This window comes from Pelodiscus sinensis, chromosome 25 (assembly GCF_052426305.1).
Source record: "Pelodiscus sinensis isolate ZL-2025 chromosome 25, ASM5242630v1, whole genome shotgun sequence".
Taxonomy (NCBI): Eukaryota; Metazoa; Chordata; order Testudines; family Trionychidae; genus Pelodiscus; species Pelodiscus sinensis.
The window spans coordinates 13,497,665-13,521,509 of record NC_143076.1 but is presented as its reverse complement, the minus strand read 5'-3'; the positions used below and the strand labels follow the sequence as shown (position 1 = coordinate 13,521,509).

The following is a 23,845-nucleotide window of genomic DNA, read 5'->3' as shown; positions in this document are numbered from 1 at the left end:
GGCACTGGAGATGCTGGGCCCAGTTCTATACTGCTGTAACTCCATTCACTTCAATGGATTTGTTCCTGATTTCTATTGGTGTAAATGAGAGAAGCTTCAAGACTTTTGGACCTCTGTGGACAAATCCCTGCTGCTAAGAGAGACACTGGAAAGAAGCCTTTGAAATCCTGCTGTCTCTGTTCATAAAGAGGGAACAGTATAACATTCTGGGGGGTTAGACTATGACTTCTGGCAAGGCTCTGCCCAAAATTGCACTACTGCAGGAGAGGCCTGAGAGGCATTGACTGGGCCAATCCTCTCTGCCTCAGCTCTTCCTTTGCATCCTCCTTGTTCCCAGGCGCTAAGCATTCACCACTGGTCTATAGCAGCAGGAGATGATGGTCTCTTTCAGTGAAGAGCTCCACCAGGCTCCTCCAATCATCTGCTGGGATTGGTCCTGCTTTGGGTAGGGGGCTGGACTTGATGAGCTCCTGAGGTCTCTTCCTGCTCTATGATTCTATGCCTGCTTGTCCCAGCCAGGAGCCAGTAAGGAGATGAGGATCCTGGGAAATGTACCTGGATAGCCCAGGTAAGGGCCTAAAGGGATCCTCATTCCCTCTGACTGTTCTCTTGCCCACTCATCTAGCCCATGTCACAACCCTGCTTTACCCTTTGGTGTTGTTTACAATATAAGTGTTAATACAAATAAAATGTGAGCTTTGGTCTTCAGGATATACATTGCTCACCCGATTAGTGATGCTGAATATTAACCCAGAGCCACTCCGCTTTTGTGATGGTCCATGTGAATCGGTCTGAAACCTGAAGAAAAATCATCTGCTTCTTAGAAGATGGCAGGGGTTGGAGAAAATTCTAACCGCATAGGAAGTCTTAAAACAACAGCTGGGCGCACAAAAGCTGCTGTACCTGAAGCATCTCTGTGCTTTAAGTGGTAATATGTTTTCCTCATTACAGAACAATAGCTAAGATATTGCAGTAATCCTTATGCTAACAAAGGTCACACAGATTATCTTGCGAGATACTTTATAGAACAATGGGGGATGTCATGCTGAAACCATGCTGTGAATATGTAGATAGTGCATGTGGGCTTAAAGAAAATCTGAAATTCAGAGCATCTTCAAACATAGCATGCAAATGGGTCATCATGGCATGCCATGTGCACTCTACATGTGTGTGCATAGATGTAGGGCGCTTAGTGTGACATGCCATGGAGTCTTGTTATGCTGCACATGGGAAATTTAAATGGGCTCACCCCTGTGTGAGTAAAAACTGAGATCTAAATGGGAGAGATTTTGCCAAAATTTACACCAGAGTAATTCCAGTGTCTTCCGTGGAGTTAGTCTGACTGATTTTCACCAGTTTTACATGATAGCAACATTAAAAACTTTCTGTAGTTCATCTATGCCTTTCATTACATGCAAAAAGCACACAAAAGCGATTCAGTTTGTTCATAAATGAACACGGGAGTAATTTAAGAAAAGTTTACTTTAAGATGAACAGTTTTTGATTAGTATGCAGGCAAATGGAAGAGTTCAGGTTCAAAGATAGCATTTCCATAGACTTGAAAATGAAGCAGACAATGGGAAAAGAATACATCCCAGAAATTAAACTAATCAATGTTGATTACTGTTACTCAGCAACTTCTTATAGCCACTTCTTCTTTTAGGGAAAGAGCAGTAGCACCCATACATAGCTAACTTATTTTTTGAGTTGCTAGGAGCAACCCACAAAGACTTACTTTGGAAAGAAAAGTAAAATACCTAATATAAGCCTATGCGTTGTTACGGCCATTGTGTGATTGAGGAATCACACTTACATGTGTAGATGCTAAAAACATACTCACTGTTCTGCAGTGAACTGCTTTTGTAAGCTGTCTTGGCAAGGGCTAGTGTCATTTCTCAGTTGGTTGCTCATAACTGACTTTAAACTTTATTTGCATGGACAGCAAAGCATGATCTACATCCTAACCTCCTGTTTGTACTGCTGCTCTATGTCTTGCATCTTGACTAGCTTGGCTGAGATTTTTGTGTACAAAGAATACCCCATATAACCCATTTACATCTAGCAACTCGAACAAAAATGCTTTATCACAGAAATGCAGCATTTAGGGCCCAACCCAACTCTCACTGAGGTCCCTAGAAAGATTCCCACTGACTTTGGTGGGAGGCAAATCAAGCCCATAATGTCATGGCAAAGACATGGGTATCAATGTAACAGGGAAGACTTATTCGTTCCCCACAAGTCATTGTCAATCATCCATAACAGTTACTAGCAATGGTTAGAGGAAATAACCTGAAGAACGTGTTTTCCAACCTTGATCTGGAAAAGGGGAAGAAGACAGATACCCCTCCACCACTAAAAAAGGCTGTTTCTCACAAAGACCTGTCTCCTTTATTGTACTGAGAAATAAATAACAAGGGGAATTGTGGCTCTGACTTGAGCTGAAATACTAAGTCACATAAGAGAAAAAACTATTTTCCCCTTAACTCCCTTTATTTCCATCCTTTGGATTCCCTGATCTGAGCACATCCAGGAGAACGGAATGAACTCCAAATGTGCTCCCTCTAAACACGGCCATTGGGAGTTTGCCCCGTTGGTTTGTTTCCTATGTGTTTGGGTGCAAAATAGAGAGCGAGTAAGCATTACACTTCTAATGAGGGAAATGTGTTCCTTGGGCCACAATAAATGCATCTTACTGTTTCATCTGAACAGTGGGTTGTGCCCACAAAAGCTCATGGTCCTATATCGATATATCATATCATCTATAGATATATTGTTAGTCTCTAAGGTGCTACAGGACTATTTGCATCTTTGTGGTTTAGCTAGAGAGTTGGTAGAAAATGAGGATGAGAGCATGAAAATAGTTTTATTTTGTGTGTGTGTGTGTGTGTGTGGGGGGGAAGTTGGTTCAAATTGTAGAAGAGAATTTCCACTGCAGTTTAGAAATGTGGAGGCACGAAATACAAAGCCCTAACCCAACCCTTAGCTCTGCCCGTCCATCTGTTTCCCTTGGCATCTGTACCATCCATATTACGGGAGGTGAGGAGGCGGGAAAAAAATGCACCTTAAAATGTTCTGTCTTACCTTCAAGCCATACGACTCCCTGGAGCAGAGACGGCAACTCTTCTTGCCCTGTATATCCACAACAGCCCCACTCTCCGCCGTGGCGTCTCCCACCCTTGTCAGGGCGTCCCCACAGACTTTTCCATCTCCAGGGGCACCTCTCCTGAGCGCGCACACGCGCGAGTGTTACCCCAACGCGCCCCACGTGCTGCTCCTGCCCAGTCAGCAAGGAGCCGGCGCTGCAGGGGGTCCGGTTTGGGGGAAGCTGCTCTGCGGCCGGGGGGCTGTGCAGGGCTCAGGGACGCGCTTGGCAAAGGCGTTTCCAGCAGCCCTTTGGCAGCAAGCCCTCAGGACTTGGGGTCAGCTCCTGCGCCGGGACCCGGGGGATCTTCTCTCCGGCGCGTTCTGCTGCTGGCGGCCAGAGGCAAAGTTTCCTCCCTCGGATCTCGGCGAGGAGGCTCCGCTCCCACGAGCCGGCTGTCTCCGCCCGCCCTGCGCCGGCGTGCCCAGGGCGGGGAGCTGCCTGCCAGTCCCGCTGCCCGCCGGAGCCGCGGCTGCTCGACTCGGCGCAGGGGGTAGGCGGCGGGGCTGCACCCAGCCGGCCGCGCTCCCGCAGCGGCGGCTTCAGCACTGAGCGCTGGACAGCTCCGCCGGGAGCCGGCGCGGGGGGCGGAGCTGAGCGGGGAACTCGCCCGCGCCTTGCCCGACCCCTCCGGCAAGGGTCCCCAGCCGCCCCTTTCGCTGGAGCGCAGCCCACGCGGCCGCTGAACTTTGGGGCAGCTGTCAAAGGCCGCCCCTGCCCAGGGAAGCAGCCAGGACATGCCCCCTTGCAGGGTGAGCGCCCAAGAAGCAGGAGGCTGGGCAAGGCAGAGGTGCAGGAGTTGGCTGGGCCTGGGAACCACCCCCAGGTGGATTTGAATCTGGGACCTCAGAGCTTCGAGTCTGGAGCTTAGGGTAGGTGCCGCCACCGGGTCAACCGCGCTCAGCCCAAGCTGTAGAGGAGCCTTGCACGTATCGGTTGTGTACGTGGTGTAAGTGCCACTACATGGGACAGTGAACCACAAACTCTAACCCCCAGTCATCTGAAGAAGTGGGCTGTGCCCGCAAACGCTCATGATCCCGTCACATGTTTTGTTAGTCTATAAAGTGCAACCAGACCCTTTGTTGTTTTAAAATTCACACTAGATGTGTGGGTTACACTATGACCCCTCTAGTCATTTCTGAATCCTGCCTGGAGGGCAGGGGACAGGACTAGGGGACCTACTGAGGGCAATTGCCACCCCACACCTCTAGGATAGGGAGCTCCAATAGGCACGCTGTCCAGCCACTGCCACCCCACTAGGCAACTGCTCCAGCTACTGCTAGGCCCTTGGGGAGCTTAACTCCACCTGCTGCATCCCCACTGGGTTAGGAGCTCAAGCCTCAGTTGCAAGTGAGCTTCCATCTAATCCCCCCACTCCCAGCCCCTCCGAACTAGCCAGCTAGCTCCACCTGGCTGCACCACTTCACCAAAGCCCCACCTGTTTGTGTATGGCTAGTGTCTCACACACACACACACGCACACACACACACCCTTGCTTCATGAAATGCGGCATGCAAATATGAATGCACAACGAGAAGATGCTTGTTGCAAAAGGCATGGTGTAATATGTCAATTTTAAAGATACAATCTGCTGAATCTGTATATCCTGTTTTGGTGCATGTATCATTCTTGTATGTGGAGTTGGAAATATGAAGTGTGAATTTGGTTTTAAGTCTAAATGTACTAATAAGGTCCATTAGGGATGCTTTAGGATCTTAATGCCTCAGTAGTCAAACCAACCATCTGTGAATGGTTTTATTCTTCCTGAAATCCCAAACTGTAGTTGGTCCTACAAAACCCATGTTACCTGGTACTGGAATCCATCTTGAATCTAGTATTTTTCCACAGAGTTGGAGATACTGAACAAAGGGTTCCCATGGTGGGGGCAGGGGTAGGTGTCTATTTAAGGTATGGAAAGCAATCAATTTTTGTCTTCATCTGGCTTTTGAAATTGCCTCACCTGCACTAAGACTAGGTCTACACTATAGAGAAGCTCGAGCTACCACTGTCGATCTTCCAGGATTCAAATTAGCAGGTCTAGTGAAGACATGCTAATTTGAACTGAGAGGGACACTCCAGACTATGCCAGTAGTTTTGCTTCCATGAGGAGTAAGGGAAGTGGAAGGGAAAGTGTTCTCCTTTTGACTTCCTGCTGTGTGGACAGCACCAAAGGTCAAGTTAAGGTATTAGGAACTGGGGATACTTTTGGGAGAGGGGAAGACTATACAGGAAGAATGGGCTCCACCTAATCCAGGGTGGAACCAGACTGCTGGCACTAAACATTAAAAGGCCGTAGAGCAGTTTTTAAACTAAGAGATGGGGGAAAGCCGATTGGTGCGGAGAAGCACATAAATCAGATGGAGACTTCTCTTAGAGGAGAATCCATTGCTAGAGATTCTCTAGGCTGTCGTCAGAAAGAGAGGAGGGGAGAGGACAAACCATGGGCCAGAGCAAACAAACAACCGCATATAAAGAAATCCAATGCATCAGGGAAGGGCAGACAAATAAACAGTGGCAATTTTTTAAAGTGTTTCTACACAAATGCTAGGAGTCTGACTAATTAGATGGGTGAACTGGAGTACCTCATATTAAAGGAGGAGATTGACATAATAGGTATCACTGAAACCTTTTAGAATGAGGAATATCTGTGGGATGCAATCATACCGGGATATAAAATATATCAGAAGGCTAGAGCAGGCCGGGTGGGTGGCGGAGTTGCACTGTATGTGAAAGATAATATAGAATCAAATGAAATGAAAATCTTAAATGAATCAACATGTTCAATAGAATCGCTATGGATAGTAATTCCATGTTCCAATAATAAGAATTTAGCAGTATGGATATATTATCGACCACCTGACCAGGACAGTGATACTGACATTGAAATGCTAAGGGAGATCAGAGAGGCTACCAAAATAAAAAACTCTATAATTACTGGGTACATGTCACCTCAGGAAGAGAAGCAGAGATAAAATCAAGTATAAAAATGTAATAAGAAAAGCAAAAAAAGATTTTGAGGAACAGCTAGCCAAAAACTCAAAAAGCAATAGAAAAATGTTTTTAAGTACATTAGAAGCAGGAAGACTGCTAAAAAACCAGTGGGTCCCCTAGACAATCGAGATACAAAAGGAGCAATCAAGGACGATAAAGCCATTGCGGCAAAACGAAATGAATTCTTTGCTTCAGTTTTCATGGCTGAGGATGTTAGGGAGATTCCCAAATCTGCACCATCCTTTGTGGGTGATGAATCTGAGGAACTGTCCTGGATTGAAGTGTCATTAGAGGAGGTTTTGAACAAACAGAAAAACTTAATGTTAACAAATCACCGGGACCGGATGGCATTCATCCAAGGGTTCTAAAAGAACTCAAATTATCTGTGGTTTGTAACCTATCCTTTAAATTGGCTTCCATACCTAATGACTGGAAGATAGCTAACATGACACCAATATTGAAAAAGGGCTCTACAGGCAATCCTGGCAATTAGTCTAACTTCAGTACCGGGCAAATTAGTCAAAAAAATAGTAAAGAATAAAATTGTCAAGCACATAGAAGAACATAATTTGTTGGACAAAAGTCAACATGGCTTCTGTAAAGGGAAATCATGTCTTACTAATCTGTTAGGGTATGTCTACACTACCCCACTAGTTCGAACTAGCGGGGTAATGTATGCATACCGAACTTGCTAATGAAGCCCGGGATTTGAATTTCCCGGGCTTCATTAGCATAAAGCCGGCGCCGCCATTTTTAAAAGCCGGCTAGTGCGAACCCCGTGCCGCGCGGCTACACGCGGCACGGGCTAGATACAGGAGTACAGATAGTTCGGAATGGCTACGTAGTTCGAACTATCTAGCCCGTGCCGCGTGTAGCCGCGCGGCATGGGGTTCACACTAGCCTGCTTTTAAAAATGGTGGCGCCGGCTTTATGCTAATGAAGCCCGGGAAATTCAAATCCTGGGCTTCATTAGCAAGTTCGGTATGCATACATTACCCCGCTAGTTCGAACTAGCGGGGTAGAGTAGACATACCCTTAGAGTTCTTTGAAGGGTTTAGCAAACATACAGACAAGGGGGATCCAGTAGATATAGTATACTTAGATTTTCAGAAAGCCTTTAACAAGGTCCCTCACCAAAGGCTCTTGTGTAAATTACATTGTCATGGGATAAGAGGGAAGGTCCTTTCATGGACTGAGAACTGGTTAAAAGACAGGAAACAAAGGGTAGGAATAAATGGTACATTTTCAGAATGGAGAGGGGTAACTAGTGATGTCCCCCAAGGGTCAGTCTTGGGACCAATCCTGTTCAACTTATTCTTAAATTATCTGGAGAAAGAGGTAAGTAGTGAGGTGGTAAAGTTTGCGGATTATGCTAAACTGTTTAAGATAGTCAAGACAGAAGCAGACTGTGAGGGACTCCAAAAAGATCTCACTAAACTGAGTGATTGGGCAACAAAATGGCAAATGAAATTTAATGTGGATAAGTGTAAAGTAATGCACATTGGAAAAAATAACCCCAACTATATGTACAGTATGATGGGGGCTAACTTGGCTACAACAAATCAGGAAAAAGATCTTGGAGTTATCGTGGATAGTTCTCTGAAAACTTCCACACAGTGTGCAGCGGTGGTCAAAAAGGCAAATAGGATGCTAGGAATTATTAGGAAAGGGATAGAAAATAAGACCCAGAATATCTTACTGCCCCTGTGTAAAACTATGGTACGCCCACATTTTGAATACTGTGTAGAGATGTGGTCTCTTCACCTCAAAAAAGATATTTTGGCCTTGGAAAGGGTTCAGAAAAGAGCAACTAAAATGATTAGGGGTTTGGAACAGGTCCCATATGAAGAGAGGCTAAAGTGACTGGGACTTTTCAGTTTAGAAAAGAAGAGACTGAGGGGGGATATAATAAATGCATATAAAATCATGAGTGGTGTGGAGAGGGTGAATAAAGAAAAGTTATTTATTCATTCCCATAATAGAAGAACTAGAGGACACCAAATGAAATTAATGGGTAGCAGATTTAAAACTAATAAAAAAGAAAGTTCTTCTTCACACAGTGCATAGTCAACCTATGGAACTCCCTGCCAGAGGAGGCTGTGAAGGCTAGGACTATAACAGAGTTTAAAGAGAAGCTAGATAATTTCTTGGAGGTTAGGTCCAAGGCTATTAGCCAGGGGATAGAAATGGTATCCCTGGCCTCTGTTTGTCAGAGGCTGGAGGTGAATGGCATGAGACAAATTGCTTGATCATTGTCTTCGGTCCACCCCCTCTGGGGCAGCTGACGCTGGCCACTGTTGGCAGACAGGCTACTGGGATAGATGGACCTTTGGTCTGACCCAGTACGGCCATTCTCATGTTCTTATGTTTATATCGACTTCAGCTATGCCATTAACGTAGCTGAAATTCTGTATCTTAATTTGACCTTATCCCGTAGTGTAGACGTACCCTAAGAGGTTACACACAAAGAAACCTGGCAACAAAGAACTCTGAAAAAGCTGTAGATCCAGGCCAGAGCAAAGATCAACTCTGACTTGAAGCATATTACCTGAGGTAAGAGAAACTGTTTAGGGTAAGAATTTGCAAGTAACAAGCTTCTAAGTATATTAGAATTATCTGGCATCTTTTCTTTATTTTAACTTAGTAACTTGCTTTGATCTGTCCATTTTCACTTGCAACCACGTAAATCCTACTTTTTATACTTAATAACAATAATTTTATTATCAAGCCCAATGTAAATAATTGTTTGGGGGAGGAGGGAAAGAGAGGAAGCTCTGTGCATATCTTTCTTCCATTGATAAAGAGGGATGGACTTATGAACTTTCTCTGTGTGAAACTTTTACAGAGCGTAAGTTGGATTTATCTGGGGGTTGGGTTCCCCATTTGGGGTTGGGTTCCTGGGTGCTGAGCCATGATAGCTGAGCTCTCCCAGAGCTGAACTGGTTCAGTGTCTGTGTTGCTCTGCAGGGGGGCAGCTCTGCCTTGTCTGGGGGAGATCAGAGATTCTGGCCCAGTAGCTGAAGGTGGTGGGGAGCCCCAGAGGGCAGGAAGATGAGCATCAATGGCTTGATCAGCCCCCTGGGGGACAACCCCAAGGGGATTCCAGTGATCCAATCCATGATAGATAGGAGTCAGGTTTGGGGCAAAAATGGAGTTACACCAGAACTAATATTGCAGCCGAGAGACTAGCCCCAGGTGTATCTGTGCGTGTGAAAGGAACAGGAAATCAAGGGGAAGGCAGCTGGGAGCATGGCCTTGAGTTGAAGCCAAGAGGCAAAGCTTCTTTTGAGCAGCATGCTTGCTGAAAAGACACACGTGGATTTCTGAACAAGGGCACAGCCTCCTGTAGCTTGTTTCTAGTGCATCCACAGAAACAGCACTTCCTTTATATTGTGTGTAAATGAACAGGCTGACTCCTCTCACCAGTTTCTCCCCCTCCCCCTACACACCCACTAGTTAGACCCTGAATACTGGCTCAATTCTTGCGGAGAAGAGGGAAAGCAATACTCATGGCGATAGCTAGATCCTTTTATCTATTAAGGGTAATTATTTTCTGATCCAGAGATTTTTCCTCTTGATGCCTTGTTAAAAGGGGAGAGGGGGGTAATCACAACAGAGTGGTACGAGTGCTGCCAGTGAAACATTTTGTTGCAATATTTTAATATATGCATTTCCTAAATTTTCAAAGACTAAAGTGTCTTGATTTTGAAGACAATGCCCACCTCTTTGATGAGACTTCTGTAAAAGCATTTATTCAGCGTTGTGGAAAGTGGCTAACCAAAGAGATGATCTAGATCTTGACTGAGCCTTCTGCTGAATTAAACTGATGGTTTTTTTTTCATTTTTATGCCACTGGTTAAAATATTGTCTCCTGGTGTATTTGATACTAAAAGACTGATTCATGATGTGACTGTGTGCAGTAGTGAGGTAGACAAATTTCTAACAGAGCCTTCAGCACAAGAGTCAGAAGCACTTAAATGACTTGCATTTGCCTAAGAAAATTGTGCTAGTCAACTCCCATTAAAGGAGGCTTCATAGATTTCCATTTCAGTATGTCTAAAGCAATCTGATTTCTGCTTGAACTGGGTCAAACCTTATTATATTTTTATTCTGTCTTACCACCTTTGTGCTCTCCCTCAAAACAAAACTATTTAATTCCCAGATGAACAGCAGTTAATGTAAGTTTTTTGGTTTTTTTAGTCATTAGGCTTCTTTTCCGAAGGCCAAGAAATAGTTTGTCCTTTTGTAGCCTCTTCTGCTTTACAATGATCACACAAATATGTGGTAGATCTGATCATTTCAGAGAAAAGCAACCACATTCCGCTGTGTTCCAGAAAAACAACGACTTGGTAATTCATAACTGGAGGAAGCCCTGTTTATGGACAAACTCCCAGGGTAACATTGATTATTTATTATGTGCCAAGGCATTGCATGGGAATCAATACAGTCAGGTTGATGTACAGGCTTTAATAAAGCTATGGGGGAATATTTTAGCTGCCTCTAATGGTCTTATTTATGTTTGCTGTCATTACATTTTTTCACTCTAATTAAAGAAAACTGCTTTAGTTTTATTCATTGGAAAGGTATGTGTTATCTGTCCGCCCTTGGGTTCCGTGACCCTAAATTAATTCACGGGACCGAGGCTCTACCCAGATCCAATTTATTATGTCAGCCCTCTTCCCATTGGCTTACGATCGTCCCCTACGTTATATCAGAGTACAGATCATTAACATTTTAACCAAGATACCTGCCTTCAGACAGGTGATACAAGCCCCAGCAAGGGGAAGGGGGACTCGGGCCCACCCTCTCTCCTGAGTCCCAACACAGGGCCCTAAGGATAGGGAACTTGCATCCCTATCCAGAAGATGGGGTCACAACTCCTAAACCACCCACTCATGGGTTCCATGACCCTACCCTGGGTTGCTTCCTTCCCCCTTCCGTCCCCAGGGGTCGCTCATCCTTTCCAGCAACTCACCGTCCCCGTTATTCCCCGGTTGTCTGTCCTTGCTCCCCTGTTCCTCCCCTCTGTCCCCTGGCAGGGCTCCTTTTGAATTCCCCGCCGCCTCCACTGGGGCCGTCACCACGGCACGACCGGCGTTCTCGTCACCGGTGCGGCTAGTGACGTCATCTGGCTGCACCACAGCCCTTGCGTCTCTGGCATCCACACGGCCCCTGCCATCAGCTGTCTGGGCCATTCTGGCTCCTCTCCTGGCAGGTGCCGTTTCGCCGCACAGCTCCCGGCCGGTGTCCATTCGGGCAAGTGTGGGGCAATGGCGCCCCGTCACAGTATGAATTAAAACAACAGCTGACTTCATCAAAGGCCTTGGATTGGCTTCCGTGTCCCATTGTCCGTGCAAATAATACCTGCTATCTTTTCCAAACTAACAGTATATAGATCCTTACCTGATGTGAACTGTAAACCAATTTATGTCTGCTGGGAATCTGTACTACAAAATATATAGTGAGATTCATTACTTTTGTACCATATATGTGGAATTTAAGTATGCACCCTGAGATGGGAGTGAATTATTTGTAACACATGTGATGGGATGTATCTACCTTGCACTAGGTCAGAGCAGTCTAACACCATGCTATGGGCTGAGGACACCACACCCTTTTTCCCCTACTGGGCATGCTCCAACTGGAATCTTAGTATAAAAGGCAGCAATTCAGCTCAGACTGGGCTAACTGCCAATGAGAGCAGATGTTTGCTGCAGGCAGCTGCGGGGAAAGTCCCCAAGCCACCAGACACTGATGCCAGCCAGGTTGGTGCCTCTGCTGCATGCCAGCCAGCCATCATGGCCCAGAGGCTAGGCAGCTATTGCCAAGGGAGCACCTGCGTTGGAAGATGGGGTATGAATAGGAATGGGATAGTAGCTATGGGTGACTGGGAAGGAGAGAGCAGTATCTGTGCCCTACAGCCCTGGGTTAAGACCCACTGGAGTAAGTTGAGTGCAGGCCCCATGTCCCATCTCACCTAATGCAGATGCTGCTGGCAGGCGGGGAGGTGAATCGGGCTGCGGAAGAGCATTACATAGATGCTGGCCACTGGGCCATGTTGCCTTGAGAACAAGAGCCACTATTCAGACTTTGGCTACTACACCTGCTTGCCCTGAAGCCCAGATCTGCCTCAGTGATGCTGGCTGAGATGCCATACTGCCCTGAAGGACCAATGGGACGTACCTACCCCGCAAAGCGCAGACCCATAAGTACTGAGTGAATGTCACTTCTTTTATAAGATTTGTCCCCAAGCACACCCCACTTTTCTTCAATCCATTTGTGGCTTGCCATTACTCACTGAACAGTTTGTCTGACTAACTGTTAGTCTATCGACTATTCATCAGCATTTTACTGCTGGTACCCAATGCTGCACAGATATTGTTGGTCAATTTTGTTTAGGCACAGTGCACACAGGAGAGCACTTCCTCACCTGGATGAATGTAACTTTTGTAATACAGCTCCTGGGGTGCATACTCCTGTCTATTAAATCTTAATTTGCCTCCCTGAGCATTCTCCAAGATGACCTTAGTAGTCCCTCTGTGAGCTTCTCTGTTAGCAAAGTCACTGGTTAGAACTAGGGATGAAAGCGACTAGTCAACTATGCGATAAGCAAAAGCTTATTGAACAGTTGACTAGTCCCTCGACTAGTTGCTTTCCCCTCCCTCTTCCCCCACCCCCGCCACTTGTTGCCTCTATCAGAGGCAGCAAGGGGTGGGGAGCAGGAGCCAGTTCTGAGGGAGCGGCTTAAAAGCCGGTTCCTCCCAGCATCATCTCCGTGGGGGGCTGAGGGATAGTGGGGACCAGGCGTGAGCTGGGAATCAGCTGATTCTTGACTTGTGTCCAGTCTCAGAGGCTGCGCCTCTGCTTTTTAAATGTGTTGAGGGCCTGCTGGCTTTTAATACATTTAAAAGGCAGAGCCAAAGCAGGGTTAGCTCCGGGACCTGCTTATTGACTAGTCAATGGAAATTCCATCAACTAGTTGATTAGTTGATTAAACTACATTTAACATCCCAAGTTAGAACAGCACAGAAAGAGGGTCAAGATGGGCACCCACTGGGCCTCACTTTCCGACTGAGCAAACAAAATAGCACTGAAATCTCACTGTCATTGCCATAAGGACCAGGTGTGCATGTGGGAGGGGAGGGGGGAAGAGGAGCAGCTTGTTTGATGATCCTTCCCTCCCATTGCTTCATCTCTGGGCCTATAAGATGCCTGAGCATCCTCAGGAAAAAGACCATTCTAAGTGGTCAGTCAAGATGAAGATCATAGCTGACAGCTTCACTCTGTGGAAGGTCAGGACCTCCTTTGGTACTGGCACCTCATGTCCTGAGACCCCACTGAACCTATTTCCCCTGCCAATTTGGGCCCCTATTGCCTTGTCTTACTGAGCCAGACACACTAGCCTGCTGCAGCACTGACACAGGGTCCTGCCCATGCCCCCAAACTTGCAGACTTTAACTAAAAACAGCACAGAAAGATACCTGTCACCAGCACTCAGATACCCAGCCTCTCCAGAAGCTGAAGCCCAGATAACTCTGTCCTACACCGTATAGTATTCCATCCAGAATAAGCTCATAAATATTCACCCTCTTTCTCAATGTAAAGAGAGATATGCACAGAGCCCTTGCCTCCTCTCAGGTAACAATTATTTACACTGGGCTTCTTAATAAATAACAATGATTTTATTAAATATAAAAGGTAGCATTTAAATATTCATAAGAGATAGCACCTAGAACAAAGTCAGTTACTAAACAAAACAGAACACACAAACTAAGCGTAATAAACTAAAGAAACTATATGTGTTAAATATTTCATCTGAAAAGTTGTTCTAATAATCTTCTTAGAAGACCAGATATTCTTCCAGCCTGGGCCCAGTTCTTCCCCCAGGGGAGTGTTTAGTTGTTTCCAGAGGTCATCGTGGATGGGGCAGCCAGGGAAAACTCATGGCCAGGATTACCTCACTCCCAGCCCTTAAATAGGATTTGCATGAGGCAGGAATCTCTATTTCAGTCTGATCCCCTCCCATTTTCTCATGGAAAAGTACAGAGTTTACTATGGATTCCAGTATTACATGACATGATCACATGACTTTGCAAGGCCCCATGCTCCCTAATTCATGGGCTGACTTGCAGGTCCTTAGGGACACTCAGCTCAATTGTCTCTTGCTAATGGTCCATCACAGCCCTGAAGTATAATCAGTGGGAGTGATCCAAAGCAGTGACTATGCAATTACAGACACTCAGTTCAATACTCCTAGCTTGATCTACAAAAATGATACATGCATACAAATGGGATAATCAGATTCACTAGATTACAGTCGTTCCAATGATCTCTCCCATGAAGTGTCTCTCCCTAAAACATAATCCAGTTATATCTTATTCAGAAACATCTTCCCATACAGAATACAAAAGACCCCATCACACGCCTCTCTGGCATAATGGTACTATCCCAACAAAGGGGAAGTTCACCTGTTCTGGGGAGAGAGCATTGTGGAGAGCCAGACTGTGGGAAGAACTCTCCCCGAAACTAAGAACCATCACGAACCTCAATCCTTCCCCTTCAAGAGCAGGATGCGTTTTGTTGGTCTGACTTTTCTAACGTAGCCGTACAGCGACACATGTGCTCACACACAATTCCAAAACAAAACACTCCATGGCACCCACTTCTCCCTCTTCCTGGGGAATGGATGATACAATAAACACCTGCTTAATGTCTGGCTGGAAGTTGCTCAGATACTAACAAGATAAGTGTGGCATTAGAATAGAACAGAACTCTCCCTGGGGCCAATGGGACTGGAGGAACCTCAGCAGCTTACAGGAGGCACAGTGTTCAGAAGTGGGGTTGTCCCAGAAGAGAGTGCTGTGCAGGCATGGGGAAGAGCTGAGGGAAGCACCTTCACCACCTCTCAGAAGTCCAGCACCATTGAAGCCAGGAGCCCCTCTTTCTATTCCAGCAGACCATCTCCAAGTCCAACTTCAACACCCCTCTTGCCCAACTACATGCCTTCACCCCCACCCAGGCACTGCCTCCCAAACAACATTCTCACCAGCTCCCACTAGTAGACAAATCAGGGAATGCAAACATGGACATGTCTACCCTGGGAAACTATTTCGAAATAACTAAAATCAATGTAATCACTCCCAAAATAACAAAATCGAAATCGCATGTCCTCACTATGGGGTAGCCTCGAAATTAGTCCTAGACAGGCTCCATTAATGTGGACGTGCTACCTCGACATAGAAGCACTGGGGAGTAATTACATTGAATGATTCGGGGGACGAAGTTATTTTGAAATAACAGCACCAGAGCATCCACATTACCGCTATTTCAAAATCACTATTTCGAAAGTAGCGTTATTCTCCAAGGAAAGCAAGAGTACAGATTTCAAAATAAGCATCCCGTTATGTTGAAAGAATGGGTTTGGCAGTGCTCCGCTTATTCATTTGACCTAAGGAAGTTATTCTGAAATAAAGCTCTAGTGTAGATCAGGGCAGAAATATGTGACCAGATTCTGGGGAAAGAGGGTGTTTTATTTTGGGGGAGGCATTGAGCATGTGCCCAGCTCTGATTCATTGGTGATTATTGCAGTGCTGGTTGGCTGGAAGTTGTGAAGCCACTATTAAACCTAAATACAATAGCACATTAGAATTCATCACAGAAGATGCTTCCCTTCTCTGTTTAGCTACATCTCGTTTCAGGGTGGATAAACTCGGGAAGAAGGCAAATTAGTCATTAGGTAATGTGCATAATGTCAGTGAACTTGAATGCTCTGCATATATTGGGGCACAAATGGTGTAATTACCAGACCCCCTACGAGCCTCTTACTTCCATTTCAGAGAAAAGACCGAAATGTTGTCTTTGTTGTAAAAGGAGGCTCTGCCACCGAGTTTCTATGTGGCACTGGGTGGATTCCTTAAAACAAGGGCTAATAATAACTACGCATCTTGCATGGGTGTAGTGTATCTCTATTACTTACCATCTGATCTGTCCAACATAGGTCCAGTCTGACCTGCATCCTTCACCTGCTTTAACAATTCTTTAATGGGCAGAAGACTTGTATCCTCTGCCTGCTTTAATGAGTCTTTAATAAACAAAAGTGACTGAATAGACATTCTCATGTAATTTATTGACTTGGACAACATTTACCTGCCCTACATGTCATTAGTTAGTTAGGAGACAGACACCACCAAACAAACAGAGAACAAAACTGCATAAATTCAGAGCACAACCACACGAGACACGAGCAGCAGCCACACAGATCAATCAAAAATCGATTGAATATTTGACTGGAGAGGACCAAGGAGCTAAAACTCTACACTGCTTCAATTCTTGCTATGTAATGGGTTCCACCTCTCAGCTACATAAAACACAGACAGCCGTCAATGGCTGATGAAACTTTTGCAACTATCAGATTAAGGGAAGTATCAGATCTTGGGCAGTGAATTGAAGAGATTGTCATACGTGATATTCATGGACCAGCCCTGAAGACAAAACGTATATAGGGACTTATAGATTGATTGGATCCATGTATTTCATGGGCTTGGGGGTGAGAAGTGCCAATTATCATCTGTACTGATAAGGGGACTGTAGAATCATTGGACCAGACTCTGAGATGGCATAAATCAGTGTTGCACCATTGACACCACTTGAGGTTCTGGCCTGTTAGGAAGCATTCGTTTTTTTGCCTGGCAGTGCCCTATTCTTCTGGCTGAACTAAGCCATCTACAAAGCTGAGAACTAAGCCACCTACAAAGCTTGATCTACCTTGTGGATGGGGGGAATGAAAAGGTTTGTGGGGAGTAAGCGGGGGGTGAAGGAAAAGAAGGGTTTTTAGTGGAAGATTTCCCTTTTGGCTGAAATTATCCTTTTTTCCCCAGTGAAAACCAAGAGAAATCATTGATTAAAAACTTTTTTTTGGGGGGGGGGGGGGGTTGGCAGAAAGTTCGTGCTTTTGAAAAGTGGAAACTTTGACCCAAAACCGACACATTTTACTCCAACTGGTATTTGAGGACTGAAAAATTCTCCTAAGCAGCTAAATCACTTTTGACCATTGGACTGAGGCTTCTAAGTCACTTGGATGCTTTTGAAAATACCGAAGCAAAATGCAGGACTATGTAGCACTTTAAAGACCCTCACTCTAATGCACAGCTCTTTCATTGCCTCTCCTCAAGCTAGTTCCCTTCAGAGTTTAAAGCAGCTGCAGTCCACTGTGGCCACTGGAACTGCTGAGCAAACTGAGAGGCTGCTGAGCTGCTGAAACAATTTCCTCAGTCACACTCACACACACAGGACTATGTAGCACTTTAAAGACTAACAAGATGGTTTATTAGATGATGAGCTTTCGTGGGCCAGACCCACTTCCTCAGATCAAATAATGGAAGAAAATAGTCACAACCATATATACCAAAGGATACAATTTAAAAAAAATGAACACACATGAAAAGGACAAATCACATTACAGAACAGAAGGGGGATGTGGGGGGGGGGGGGGGGAAGGAAGATGAATGCCAGTGAGTTAATGATATTAGAGGTGGGGAAGGGGAAATGTCTGTGAGTTAATAGTATTAGAGGTGATAATTGGGGAAGCTATCTTTGTAATGTGTAAGATAGCTGGGGTCTTTGTTAAGTCCCGTGCAGAGAGTGTCGAATTTTAGCATGAATGCCAGTTCAGAGGATTCCCTTTCAAGTGCAGATTTGAATGTCTTCTGAAGTAGGATGCAGGTTAGCAGGTCATTGAGACTGTGTCCTTTCTGGTTGAAATGACAAGCAACTGTTTTTTCTTTGTGATCCTGTCTAATGTCTGTTTTGTGGGCATTGATTCTTTGGCGAAGGGTCTGAGACGTTTGTCCAATGTACATAGCAGACGGACACTTTCGGCACATGATAGCATAGATTATATTTCTGGAGGCGCAGGAATATGTGTTCTTGATCTTGTAACTCACTTGGTTAGGCCCAATAATGGTGTCAGCAGAGTGAATATGTGGACAAAGCTGGCAGCGGGGTTTGTTGCAAGGGAAAGTACCAGGGTACTCACACACACCTGATCCTTAGGAAGGACACTCATTGGTCAGAGCAATGCCATTCTCACCCTTAGCATTATTTCGGTGTGGTGTTTGTACTTGGGCCATGCCTGTTTTGTTCCATTTATTTCTAGGTGACTAAATGAAGCTGAGAATAATCAGGTCACAGCTGATGGAGAGGCAGCCAGGGGAATAAGAGGAGGCCAAGCAGAACAAGTTTTGTTTGCAGAAAATAGCAGGAAGATCCCTGTTCAACTGGCTTCCCCAGTTTCTCTGTGCTCTTTGCAGGAATTTGGCTGCAAATGCAGATGAGATCATGTTGACCACAGAGCCAGGATGCTCCAGGGCAGTGCATTCTCAGACCCACTTAGCTTAACAAACCAAATGGAAAGCCCTGATGGTGAGAATGCAGCAATGCACCACGTCAGAAGGTGCTAAAAGAAGATGATCTTTCAAAAGGAACCAAGACCCAGAGGAACCAAAGCAGCTGGTTTTAGGGCTACCAACAGAGGGCCATTTACATTGGCATCCAACACTCACACAAAAATCACCTCCTGTTGGCAGTAACAGGCTGTGAGGTGAGTTCTGGTGCGGCCTAGGGCAGCATTTTCCAAACTATGGGCCACGGCCCGGTACCGGGCTGCAGGAAGAAACTACCGGGCCTCAGCGTGGTTGCCGGGGTGTTCTGTGCTCCTGGAGTGCCCATGTGGCGCCGGGTCCCCCAAGCCCTTGGCCGGCCTGGGCGGAGTCTGCAGCCGGATGTTCCAGCTCCCGGCAGAGTCCTAGCTAGAGGAGGTGAAATTGATGGAGTCCAGAATTTTGATGCAACTCTATTTATTTACAAAGACTATGGAAAGTCGTGTTTTCCTGAACACAGTCAAACAACAGGAGATAGTTTCTTTGCTCATAGCTGCAAGCCTCTTTAAGTCAGCACCCTGCCCAAAAACACTCTGGCTGTGTCTACATTGGCATGATTTTGCGCAAAAGCATGCTGCCTGTCTACGCTGGCGGGGAGTTCTTGCGCAAGAACACTGACGTTCTAATATGTGAAATCAGTGCTTCTTGCACAAGAACTATGATGCTTCCGCTCAGGAATAAGCCCTCTTGCGCAACTGTTCTTACGCAAGAGGCCAGTGTAGACAGGCAACATGAATTTCTTGTGCAAGAAAGCCCGATGGCTAAAATGGCCATCAAAGCTTTCTTGCGCAAGAGAGTGTCTACACTGACACAGATGCTTTTGCACAAAAGCACATCTCTTGCGCAAAAACACATGCCAGTGTAGACACTCTCTTGCGCAAATACTTTAACGCAAAAACTCTTGCGTTAAAAGTATTTGCGCAAAATCTTTCCAATGTAGACGTAGGCTCTGTCTCTTAGTTTTTTCTCCTGGGGAGTTTTTTCTCCTGGGCACATTTCCAGTGCTTCCAGGGCAGGGTCTGGTACTTCCTCACTGTTTTCTCTCTAAATGTCTCTGGCCTTTCTGCTGTTTCTCTCACCGACACACTGACAAATGGTTCCAATATCCTAGCCAGTGGTCCCTGTAAGCCATGCCTTTGTGCTGCTACTCAGGAGAGATTCAGATGCCAGCCTGCTGACTGAACAGTGAGGCTTTTCGTTCCTACTGGTGGTGCACATTTGCTCATGGCTCCGCTATAATAAAACAATTTATTCCGCACATGGGATGGGAAAAATCCGTACATGGATGGAAAAGATCAGAGGGAACATTGGTGCTAGCCTCTGCGTTTCCTTAGGGAAATCCTTTCAGTCACATGTTCCAAGTTCTATCCAAGCCTCACCAAGTGCTTATGTTGGGATACTCCTATTGTTTCAACTCCCTGGTTACTTGTAGGAGCTTAATGGCTTTTTCCAGCGATCTGAAGGGAAGGGCCATGGTTCCATCCGCTCAATGGCTAAGAAGGTTGAGTTACACGATATCAATAAGCAGAGGGCTCCACCTAGCAGGGCATGCAGAATCTGTAACAGCCAAGAGGAGGTGGTAGTGTAAAGAATGCAGACTCCATGACTGAGCACCATGCTACAAGCTGAGCTACCAGGCAAGGTCTTTTGATGGAATGTCACTGCTGTTGCACATGGCCCCGTGCAGAACAGGGAACAAGCATTCCTGAGCATTATCCCCAGCTCTGGCACTGATTCATCTGGTGGCCTTGATCAAGTCACTTATGCCAAACATTGCTCGGAGATGACAAATAATAACAAAATGGGAGGTGAAGATACTCAGCACTATTGAGTAGCAGGCTCCCCATTATCACAAATTTGAAACCACCTGAATCGGTAGCTCTTTGGATAATGCTGGCTTTAATTTGGCTGACATGGTTTCCCATTCTGTAACATGAGGATAACAATGCTAAGACGCCTATCTTAATGCCCAGGGCTTTTTGAAGAATAATGAATTAGATACTATCTGTAAAGGGTTTGAACATGAAAAAGCACTACACAATGGCTATTGTTACACTTTATCATCATTCATCCATTACTCATAGCTGCCTTCAGTTCTACAAAGGTCTATCCACTGAAAGCCCCAGAGACCTCTGGCTGGGACCAGGTACCAGAACACATGCAAACAGAAACAAACAGTGCCACAGCTGTTTGAGAAACATTGGCTTGGATTTTCTGCAAGGCAAACCCAGGTAGGCTGCACAGTTTCAACAAGAGTTTGTAAATGAAAGAGGATAAAATACATATCATGATCATGCCTGAATGCCAGGTATGGTGACACATGCAGGGATCCACACAGTCCTGGGCTGATCTCACCCTATCTGGAAGGGTGCAGCCTGCTTAGCTCATCACACATGGGATGGGAGCAAGGGAGAGGATACAGGCTGCCTCCAGGCATTGCAACAACTGGATTTATCTCCAGTGCCACCCACAAGCCCTGGAGTGGGTAGAAAAGTAAACCTGACCACAAGCAGACAACGAGACTGCGGTTTATTAAGCCGGGGCTGAGAACCCCGCCATGGAACTGCATGGGCAACAGAGAACAAACCAGGGATAATTTTACAGCAAATTGATTTCTTCCAAAACACCTGACAGGAGCTGGCAAGATTAAGAACAATAGAAAAAGCACTTTCAGGAGGAGATATTATGCAGTGCAGTGGGCCAATGCTGGCAAAAAAGGCCAGGAGTTTCAGAGAGCTGCACACAGCATCTCTCAGATCAAGGAGACAGGAAAATCCATCCAAACCTTGAACACATTGGGTTTTCTCAGTGCATTATGTTTTGAATCAGGGGTAGCAAGAGTTGCCCTTATAGCTTCTTTGGCAAACGAGTCCCCAGCCTGACAAACTGTTTGGGAAGGGGGCGTTACTCCCCCAATATACAATGACATGGAACAGCAGATTCAGCTCCCAGAAGGCAAGCCTGCTTAGGATGGACTTGGATAAAGGGAGACCTGGCACTAGTAAGTCTTTCTCTTCCAGCGACAAAAGGGCCATGAGATCTGAGAGGCCGCACACTCAGGCCTTGCTGTTTGTGCAGCAGAGCTGCTCCAAAATTTGAGTTGAAATTGTGTGCGGAGGGAGGGGCTTTTTATTAAGGCAAAGTTTCAATGAAATATTAGCATATGCCTTGTGCATTAGTTCTTACTTCTCCAGGATCAGGTTTCAGGTTGCCAGGTGTCTGGTTTTGAACTGGACAGTCCAGTATTGGATCTTTCTGTTCAGGAAACAAATGGAGAAAATAGAAATGTCCAGTATTTTCTAAATAAGATGTAATGTAGATTGTGATGTCATGTCAAGTGTGTCCGGTATTTTTGTTGAAACCATCTGGCAACCCTAACTGAGGGGCTAATTAGGGTTGGCAGGTAGACCCTGCCAAAAAACTGGACACACTTGATCGTGGGTGGAGGGAGAGGGGGGCAAGAACCGGCCGGGAGGGGGGTGGGGCTGGCCAGGAGGTGGGCAGGGCGGGAAGCAGAGCTGGTGGGGGTGGCACGTGTTGCTAGACAGAAGGAAGGGGGGGACAGAAGGAGGGGGGCGGGAAGCAGAGATGGCGGGGGGTTCTGGGGGCCATGGGGCTGGCTGGGAGGAAGGCGGGGGCCAGGAAGCAGAGCTGGAGGGGTTGGGGGCCACAGGGCTGGATGGGAGGAGAGTGGGACCCAGAGGAAGGGTGGCAGGAAGCAGACCTAGCGGGGGGGGGGGGGTGCAGCCACTGGCCACAGCCGGAGTCCTTTGGGCCACGCCCCCGGCAGGCACTCCCTCTAGTTGCGAGCAGAAGCGGGGGGGGGGGGGGAGGGGAGGGGGCGGGGCTGGGAGTCACTCCCCCCCCCCCCCGCCCGCCCCCAGCTTCTGCACGTGTCCGGTATTTTCTGAATATTTCTACCGACAGACGGTGCAAATACCAGACTGTCCAGTAGAAAACCGGACAGCTGGCAACCCTATCCCTGCAGGGCCAGGATCAAAAGCTAGTGATGGTATGTTTTGCTTGTACTGACATATTACAGCAGTTCATGCTCTGAACCTCAGCAGAATCAAACAGCAGCTGACTTCCATGTGCGCAGGAGTTTTTGGTGGCTTATGGAATCCGCCGTAGCGGCAGGAAGTCATTGATTTAGTTGGGTTACAACCGGATTTTCACACAATCTGACAAACAGCACCCCGTTGACCTTTCATTGCTTTTTAGCACAAGGTAAACCTATCCGCCCAGGCTGCTTGTTGAGGGATCCTTCCTCTCTGACCAGAGAAGTCACCAAATTAGGGTTGCCAGATGGTTTCAACAAAAATACCAGACACGCTTGACATGACATCACAATCTACATTCCATCTTATTTAGAAAATACCAGACATTTCTATTTTCTCTTTCTTCATTTGTTTCCCAAACACAAAGCTTCAAAACCAGATAGTCCAGTAACCCCTAGTCGCCATCAAGTCAGCAGTGAGCACAGACCAGTCTGTGAAAGCAAAAGCACTTTGTCTCATTGTTACAGCTGTGATAAGGCATCCGCCCAACAGGGCAGGGCAGAGTAGGTTAAATTAGGTTAACGAAGCTGAGAGGCTGCAGCTGGGGGAGAGCCAGGGTTGGCAAGACTGATTGATGGGGGAGCTGAGCTGAAAAGGCCTGATATAAAGTCAGGAAGTTAGCAGCAGCCCAGGTTGGTAGGGAAGGTTGTCTAGCAATTTTTTTTGGGGGGGGGGGTAGGGAAAGGAAAGAGGCAGGCAGGCAGGCAGGCAGGCAGGGAGCAGCTGTGTTGTGCAGTCTGTGGTTGCTTCCAGGAAGGGATGGAGTTCTGGCTGGGAAAGCTGGTGAGCAGGCTGAAGCTACAGTGAAGTAGGAAAGGGGTCCAGGGGATTAGCACCAGGCCTGGAAGCAAGCAGACCATGGCTGTATGTAAGATCCCTGGACTGGAAACTGGAGTAGTGAACAGGCCTGGGTTCCCCTATTGGCTGTTGGCAAAGTGGCCTGGGGCTGTCTTGGGAATCTGTCTGTCTGGGGTGGCCTGAGGAAAGCTGCTACAGTGGGACTGTGGTACCTGTGGAAGGGGAGGGCCATCCTGTGACCTGTCTGGAGGGCTGAGTCACCCAGAGGAAGTGCCTGACGTCCCAGAGAAGGAATGGAGCTAGGATCCGAGTGAGGTGAAGCACAGGCCTGCCAAGAACTAATCCCCCGTGCAGCCAGGAAGTGCTTTCCAGCAGCAGGTGTCTCTGGTGATGTGGTGCTTAAGGTAAGTCTCTGGAAT

The 23,845-nt window shown here is 46.5% G+C and overlaps 1 protein-coding gene across 3 annotated transcripts in view; it reads left to right on the top strand.

Annotated features, from left to right (window-relative positions):
- Positions 1-23,845, top strand: part of TMPRSS5 (transmembrane serine protease 5) — a 245,350-nt gene that overhangs the window by 36,916 nt on the left and 184,589 nt on the right. Inside the window, exon 1 of one of the 3 annotated variants that reach the window (XM_089773314.1) lies at positions 23,333-23,830. The exons of the other annotated variants lie outside the window; for them this stretch is intronic. The gene's annotated coding sequence lies outside the window, so the exon portion shown is untranslated. Of the gene's footprint in view, positions 1-23,332; positions 23,831-23,845 lie in introns of those variants that run through there. 3 annotated transcript variants of the gene reach the window in all.